The 8,618-nt window shown below is 39.8% G+C and overlaps 1 protein-coding gene across 1 annotated transcript in view; it reads right to left on the bottom strand.

Annotated features, from left to right (window-relative positions):
* mydgf (myeloid-derived growth factor) overlaps positions 1-8,618 on the bottom strand; it is a 31,842-nt gene that overhangs the window by 6,374 nt on the left and 16,850 nt on the right. The gene's annotated exons all lie outside the window — the stretch shown is intronic.

Here is an 8,618-nt window from a genome sequence, read left to right as displayed (position 1 = left end):
AGCTTGGCGCACCGATCTTTGGACAGTTTTCCTAATTCCTCTTTGCAGCACCACTCAAGCTCCAGTTGGATGGGGAGTATCAATGCACAGCCATTTTGAGATCTGTTCAAACAGATTCAGGTCTGGGCTCTGGCTGGGCCACTCAAAGACATTCACAGAGTTGTCTTGAAGCCACTCCTTTGATATCTTGGCTGCATGCTTAGGGTCATTGTCCTGTTGAAAGATGAACCGTCACCCCAGTCTGAGGTTAAGAGCGCTCTGGAGCTGGTTTTCATCCAGGATGTCTCTGTACATTGCTGCATTCATCTTTCCTTCAATTCTGACTAGTCTCCCAGTTGTTATCACTGAAAAACATCCCCACAGCATGATGCTGCCACCACTATGCTTCACTGTAGGGATGGTGCCAGGTTTCCTCCAAATATGACACCTGGCAATCTTTTTCTCATCAGACCAGAGAATTTTGTTTCTCATGGTCTGAGAGTCCTTCAGGTGCCTTTTGGCAAACTCCATGTGGGCTGCCATGTGCCTTTCACTAAAGAGTGGCTTTAGTCTGCCCACTCTACCATACAGGCCTGATTGGTGGATTGCTGCAGAGATGGTTGTCCTTTTGGAAGGTTTTCTCCACAGAGGAATGCTGGAGCTCCAACAGAGTGACCATAAGGTTCTTGGTCACCTTCCTGACTAAGGCCCTTCTCCTCCGATCGCTCAGTTTAGACAGGCGGCCAGCTCTAGGAAGAGTCCTGGTGGATCCGAACTTCTTCCATTTACGGATGATGGAGGACACTGTGCTCACGGGGACCTCTGAGACAATCCCGTTCACTTCATGCTTGGTTTGTGCTCCAACATGCACTATCAACTGTGAGACCTTATATGTAGACAGGTCTGTGCCTTTCCAAATCATGTCCAATCAACTGAATTTACCCCAGGTGAACTCAAATTAAGCTGTAGAAACATCTCAAGGATGATCAATGGAAACACAATGCACCTGAGCTCAATTTTGAGTTTCACGGCAAAGGATGTGAATACTGATGTACATGTGATTTCTTTTTTTTTTTTTTTTTTTTTTTAAATAACTTTGCAAAGATCTCAAAAATAGTTTTTTCACATTGTCATTATGAGGTATTGTGTGTAGAAGTTTGAGGAAAAAATGAAGTTCATCCATTTTGGAAGCAGGCTGTGACGTCACAAAATGTGGAAAAAGTGAAGCACTGTGAAAATTTTGTGGATGCAGTGTGAAGCCTTCTGTGCCCAGCCTGAAGACAAGATTAAATCAACTTTTCAAAATCACTTCAGTGTCCTGCGTGTTGCATTGCTATCACAGCCTGTGTTAATTTGTCAAACACACCATACTTGCTGGGACTTAACAACTCGCTATATGAAAATGAAGGAACTAAAACTGAACAGGAACACCCGGAGCAAGCATGGGATTTCCATGTGGACCTTCATCATAAAGGAGAAAAAACTTAGCAAATAAATAAATGGCCATCAATAAAAGTAAGAGAGGCTTATATACTAATATCCCTGAGCCACCAAAATCCACAACTCGAGACCTCCCTTTACAGGTCAGAATTTATGAACTCCATAGATATCAATCTCATGAAAACTTACACTGTATATTAATAATTATCATTCAAAGTCAGTGCACCAGGCTGGCAAAACATCTGCTTTAGATAGATGTTTTAACACACACACACACACACACACACACACACACACACACACACACACACACACACACACACACACACACACACACACACACACACACACACACACACACACACACACACACACACACACACACACACACACACACACAAATCTTGTTTTTCAGGCATCACCTGATCAAGCAATGTCTTCAGGTAAACAATCTGGACTCCTCATCACTACCACATGGCCTCATTCCTTTCAGTCTGGGGTATTAAAAATAAATAGTGTATAGCTGGCTCAAGACTTAAAAATCAGGAATTTTCTGCACTGCATTGTTATTCGGTGATGTTTATACTTAATCTGAACAAAATCAGATTTAATTTTACTTATAACCTAATTCTTGAGCTTTGTGTTTCACACACAGTAGGCAACACTTGATTCAGTTCAAACATTTGGCATTTTAACCCCCTGAGAATATTACATCACTTTAATATGTTCTAAACAAATGATGCCAACAGCAGTGAAATAAACTGTGTCGCTACATGGAACACTGGTCTCTATTTTATTTGAACAGCCGAGATCAAAGTGTAGATTTTGACAGCCGTTTCTATCTCAAATCTGATATGAGCTCAATAAGGAGAACAAACTGCGGGACCGAAAATGTTGCTGCATATTTGATGTCTGAGCCTGACAAGCATGTTGCTGTAGCGTTGGCACATACTGGAGGTGGATGGCTTATTCTTTGTAGGAATGCAGAAAATCGCTGTGTTGTGCCTTGATTTTCTGACACTTGTGCAGACACTGTAAATTCAGGCCATGTTAAAATGATTTTTTGGTTCAGGAACAAGTTGAAATGAAACGCTCTAGACACTGACGGGGTGCCAGAGCCATCGGGGTATTACAGACAAACAAGTCTCTGCTCCCACTTGCCTTTGTTAAGCAGTAAGCATCCTGTGAGCATTCTGCTGTCCAACACAAACAGCGTGCCAACTAATCACACAGCGGGAGAAAAGCTGAGGAGCCAAAAACGAGGAGAGGAGCGGGTTGGCCTCCAACAAATTACTACAGCACAACAGGCGTTGCACAAAAATCTATTTTTCCACCATACAGCAGTTAAGGAGTCGACCCCCCCACCTCCACTATTTGGAAGCCGATGAACAATCATGCTCCTTCCCAAAAATGCATTATTTATCAAGCATTGGCAATAGTACAGAAACAGTAAGAGCAAATTACTTTACTTAATGAAAACTATGAACAACATGGTGCTGTTAACGGTTTTTCTTTTTCTCTCCAACCAAAAGTGTCTCTTCCATATTAAAGAACAAGAACAATCTGAGATTTTTCACATCTGCCAAGGATTGACAAGGACTCAAAATAACACATATGTGATTCACATCGTGACCCGGACTTCACCTGCATCCGGATTCCACAACACAATGCAATAATTACATACTGATCCAGAATGGGCCGACTCATCAAGTTGTTGAAATCTGATATTTAATTCACAAGCTAAAACAAAACAGTATCTTCCTGATCTTGGTTTTACATCGTGATGTCGTATCCGTGAAGACGTTTTGACGTAATCCTTTAAGGTCTACAAAGTGAAATCCTGATCCATAATCCGGATGCAGATCCAAATCACCTCCAAAATGTAATGGAGTCTTCCAAGGCCTAATACCAATGTGTGGTGAAAATCTAGAGAAAAGCTGTTAAGTAGTTTTGAGTTAATCCTCAAAATCAGACAAAATGAAGCATACATATTGAAATCTTGATCCAGAATCTGGATCCGGATCACCTCCAAAATTCAGTGGAGTCTTCCACGGCGTAGTATCTATCTGTGATGCAAATTTAGTAAGAATCCAAGAAGTAGTTTTAACGTGATCCTTAAAAGCCTATGTAAAGTGAAATCTTGATCCAGAGTGCGGATCCGGATCACCTCCAAAATTTAATGGACTCTTCTATGCCCTAATATCTGTGGTGAAAATTTCATCAAAATCCGTGCAGTAGTTTTGATGTAATCTTGTTAAAATCTAGACAAGTAAATAAACGCTGATAATTTCATTATGTCCTTGGTGGACCTAATACGTTCACTGTATAATAACCTTAGTTGTACTCAAACATCATCAGCCGTTAGATCTCTGAGTGCATTATTTACCAGAACTCGTTTGCCTTTGTTAAAAAAAAAAAAAAAAAAAAAAAAAAAAAAAAAAATCCTTTTTGATAAAAGCAATGTATAACAGTAGTGCATGTGTCATCTTTAAATAACAATAATACAAATAAAAAATCCTTGTTCACTCACTTGTGTTTTATTATGTTTTAGCACCAGGGGGTGCAAATCAACTGGAATGTTTTGAGACATTTGTCTCAAACCAGCTGGTGGACAAAATGAAGCATGTGATATCTTCCTTATGGAACGGATCGAATATTTTGACACATTGGTGGAGCAAATGCAGTGCTTACAAAAACTACCTGTCTGTGTCCTCAGACAAGACACTTCATCTGCATCGTCTCAGTCACCCAGCTGTAACATGGCACCAGTCTTCTGGGAAAGAAACCTGTTCATTTCCATTAGTGATGGAAATATGTTTAACTATTACAATTAGTATAATGAATGGAACAAGGCAATTGAACACGTCACCCAAGTTCATTATACTTCATTACATAACGGCTGAGTGGATCCTCGTCATTTGATTGGTGGGTTATATGCAGAGTTGTAGTCTTACACACCTCTCTGCAGCTTCTCTCCCCCTGCCATCCCCTCATTACCCCATCCCCGTAGAGACGGTGCCTGCTCCCAGACCACCAACAACCAGCAAAAATCTATTTAAGCATAAAAATTCAAAAAGAAAAAATAATATAGCACCTTCAACTGCACCAGACTAAAACAGTTAAATGTGGTCTATTAAACATTAGGTCTCTCTCTTCTAAGTCCCTGTTGGTAAATTATATAATAATTGATCAACATATTGATTTATTCTGCCTAACAGAAACCTGGTTACAGCAGGATGAATATGTTAGTTTAAATGAGTCAACACCCCCGAGTCACACTAACTGTCAGAATGCTCGTAGCACGGGCCGAGGAGGAGGATTAGCAGCAATCTTCCATTCCAGCTTATTAATTAATCAAAAACCTAGACAGAGCTTTAATTCATTTGAAAGCTTGACTCTTAGTCTTGTCCATCCAAATTGGAAGTCCCAAAAACCAGTTTTATTTGTTATTATCTATCGTCCACCTGGTCGTTACTGTGAGTTTCTCTGTGAATTCTCAGACCTTTTGTCTGAGTTAGTGCTTAGCTCAGATAAGATAATTATAGTGGGCGATTTTAACATCCACACAGATGCTGAGAATGACAGCCTCAACACTGCATTTAATCTATTATTAGACTCTATTGGCTTTGCTCAAAAAGTAAATGAGTCCACCCACCACTTTAATCATATCTTAGATCTTGTTCTGACTTATGGTATGGAAATAGAAGACTTAACCGTATTCCCTGAAAACTCCCTTCTGTCTGATCATTTCTTAATAACATTTACATTTACTCTGATGGACTACCCAGCAGTGGGGAATAAGTTTTATTACACTAGAAGTCTTTCAGAAAGCGCTGTAACTAGGTTTAAGGATATGATTCCTTCTTTATGTTCTCTAATGCCATATACCAACACAGTGCAGAGTAGCTACCTAAACTCTGTAAGGGAGATAGAGTATCTCGTCAATAGTTTTACATCCTCATTGAAGACAACTTTGGATGCTGTAGCTCCTCTGAAAAAGAGAGCTTTAAATCAGAAGTGCCTGACTCCGTGGTATAACTCACAAACTCGCAGCTTAAAGCAGATAACCCGTAAGTTGGAGAGGAAATGGCGTCTCACTAATTTAGAAGATCTTCACTTAGCCTGGAAAAAGAGTCTGTTGCTCTATAAAAAAGCCCTCCGTAAAGCTAGGACATCTTTCTACTCATCACTAATTGAAGAAAATAAGAACAACCCCAGGTTTCTTTTCAGCACTGTAGCCAGGCTGACAAAGAGTCAGAGCTCTATTGAGCTGAGTATTCCATTAACTTTAACTAGTAATGACTTCATGACTTTCTTTGCTAACAAAATTTTAACTATTAGAGAAAAATTACTCATAACCATCCCAAAGACGTATCGTTATCTTTGGCTGCTTTCAGTGATGCCGGTATTTGGTTAGACTCTTTCTCTCCGATTGTTCTGTCTGAGTTATTTTCATTAGTTACTTCATCCAAACCATCAACATGTTTATTAGACCCCATTCCTACCAGGCTGCTCAAGGAAGCCCTACCATTATTTAATGCTTCGATCTTAAATATGATCAATCTATCTTTGTTAGTTGGCTATGTACCACAGGCTTTTAAGGTGGCAGTAATTAAACCATTACTTAAAAAGCCATCACTTGACCCAGCTATCTTAGCTAATTATAGGCCAATCTCCAACCTTCCTTTTCTCTCAAAAATTCTTGAAAGGGTAGTTGTAAAACAGCTAACTGATCATCTGCAGAGGAATGGTCTATTTGAAGTTTCAGTCAGACAGTGGACTCGTCTCTGTGCTTGTTCTGTTAGACCTCAGTGCTGCTTTTGATACTGTTGACCATAAAATTTTATTACAGAGATTAGAGCATGCCATAGGTATTAAAGGCACTGCGCTGCGATGGTTTGAATCATATTTGTCTAATAGATTACAATTTGTTCATGTAAATGGGGAATCTTCTTCACAGACTAAAGTTAATTATGGAGTTCCACAAGGTTATACATGCTTCCCTTAGGCAGTATTATTAGACGGTATTGCTTAAATTTTCATTGTTACGCAGATGATACCCAGCTTTATCTATCCATGAAGCCAGAGGACACACACCAATTAGCTAAACTGCAGGATTGTCTTACAGACATAAAGACATGGATGACCTCTAATTTCCTGCTTTTAAACTCAGATAAAACTGAAGTTATTGTACTTGGCCCCACAAATCTTAGAAACATGGTGTCTAACCAGATCCTTACTCTGGATGGCATTACCCTGACCTCTAGTAATACTGTGAGAAATCTTGGAGTCATTTTTGATCAGGATATGTCATTCAAAGCGCATATTAAACAAATATGTAGGACTGCTTTTTTTGCATTTACGCAGTATCTCTAAAATCAGAAAGGTCTTGTCTCAGAGTGATGCTGAAAAACTAATTCATGCATTTATTTCCTCTAGGCTGGACTATTGTAATTCATTATTATCAGGTTGTCCTAAAAGTTCCCTAAAAAGCCTTCAGTTAATTCAAAATGCTGCAGCTAGAGTACTGACGGGGACTGGAAGGAGAGAGCATATCTCACCCATATTGGCCTCTCTTCATTGGCTTCCTGTTAATTCTAGAATAGAATTTAAAATTCTTCTTCTTACTTATAAGGTTTTGAATAATCAGGTCCCATCTTATCTTAGGGACCTCGTAGTACCATATCACCCCAATAGAGCGCTTCGCTCTCAGACTGCAGGCTTACTTGTAGTTCCTAGGGTTTGTAAGAGTAGAATGGGAGGCAGAGCCTTCAGCTTTCAGGCTCCTCTCCTCTGGAACCAGCTCCCAATTCAGATCAGGGAGACAGACACCCTCTCTACTTTTAAGATTAGGCTTAAAACTTTCCTTTTTGCTAAAGCTTATAGTTAGGGCTGGATCAGGTGACCCTGAACCATCCCTTAGTTATGCTGCTATAGACGTAAACTGCTGGGGGGTTCCCATGATGCACTGTTTCTTTGTCTTTTTGCTCTGTATGCACCACTCTGCATTTAATCATTAGTGATCGATCTCTGCTCCCCTCCACAGCATGTCTTTTTCCTGGTTCTCTCCCTCAGCCCCAACCAGTCCCAGCAGAAGACTGCCCCTCCCTGAGCCTGGTTCTGCTGGAGGTTTCTTCCTGTTAAAAGGGAGTTTTTCCTTCCCACTGTAGCCAAGTGCTTGCTCACAGGGGTCGTTTTGACCGTTGGGGTTTTACATAATTATTGTATGGCCTTGCCTTACAATATAAAGCGCCTTGGGGCAACTGTTTGTTGTGATTTGGCGCTATATAAAAAAATTGATTGATTATATGTCACGTGACATGGATTATTCATACTACAGTATTTGCCGTTGTGTTTCACTGACTGTGCAATAGTTCTTTATTAGCGTGCAATTTTGGTACTATATGAAATTTGCTATTGCACGCCCCGACCACCATGCATGCTCACACTACCGGGGGGTGGCATTTAGCTAAACATAACAGAGTTTGTTTTGCTGATGGACAGTGACTTGAAGGAGCTAATTGAGACTGTTAATTCTTCTAACACACACACACACAGACACACACACAAAAACAAATCCATTCCGCTGCAAGCCATCTGGAGGCATGAAGAGCTGTTAGGATGACAAGCTAAAAATCTGGACAAATTTCTGATGTGATTTTTCGCTGGACTGAGGAAATACGCAAAGTCTTTTTTTTTTTTTTTTTAAAGTACATGAAGTCAGTGCACAGCATCACGGACTACATAGTCGCAATTTTGGACTCCTATTTAAAGTTCGTGTCGGATTGTTAAGCACCAGTGGAACACCAAAATGTAAGTCCCTTTTCTGTTGTTTATAAATTAATAAAATATCAAATGACAAGGATCTGTTTTAGAAGTTACAGTGAGGAAAATAAGTATTTGAACACCCTGCGATTTTGCAAGTTCTCCCACTTAAAAATCATGGAGGGGTCTGAAATTTTAATCTTAGGTACATGTCCACTGTGAGAGACATAATCTAAGAAATCCGGAAATTACAATGTATGATTTTTTAATAATTTATTTGTATGTTACTGCTGCAAATAAGTATTTGAACACCTGCCAATCAGCAAGAATTCTGGCTCACACAGACCTGTTAATTTTTCTTTAAGAAGCCCTCTTATTCTGCACTCTTTAACTGTATTAATTGCACCTGTTTGAACTTGTTACCTGTATAAAAG

The sequence above is a fragment of the Thalassophryne amazonica genome, chromosome 10, assembly GCF_902500255.1.
Source record: "Thalassophryne amazonica chromosome 10, fThaAma1.1, whole genome shotgun sequence".
In the NCBI taxonomy this organism is placed as follows: Eukaryota; Metazoa; Chordata; class Actinopteri; order Batrachoidiformes; family Batrachoididae; genus Thalassophryne; species Thalassophryne amazonica.
The sequence above is the reverse complement of the archived record's forward strand: the minus strand, read 5'-3'. Positions and strand labels throughout refer to the sequence as shown.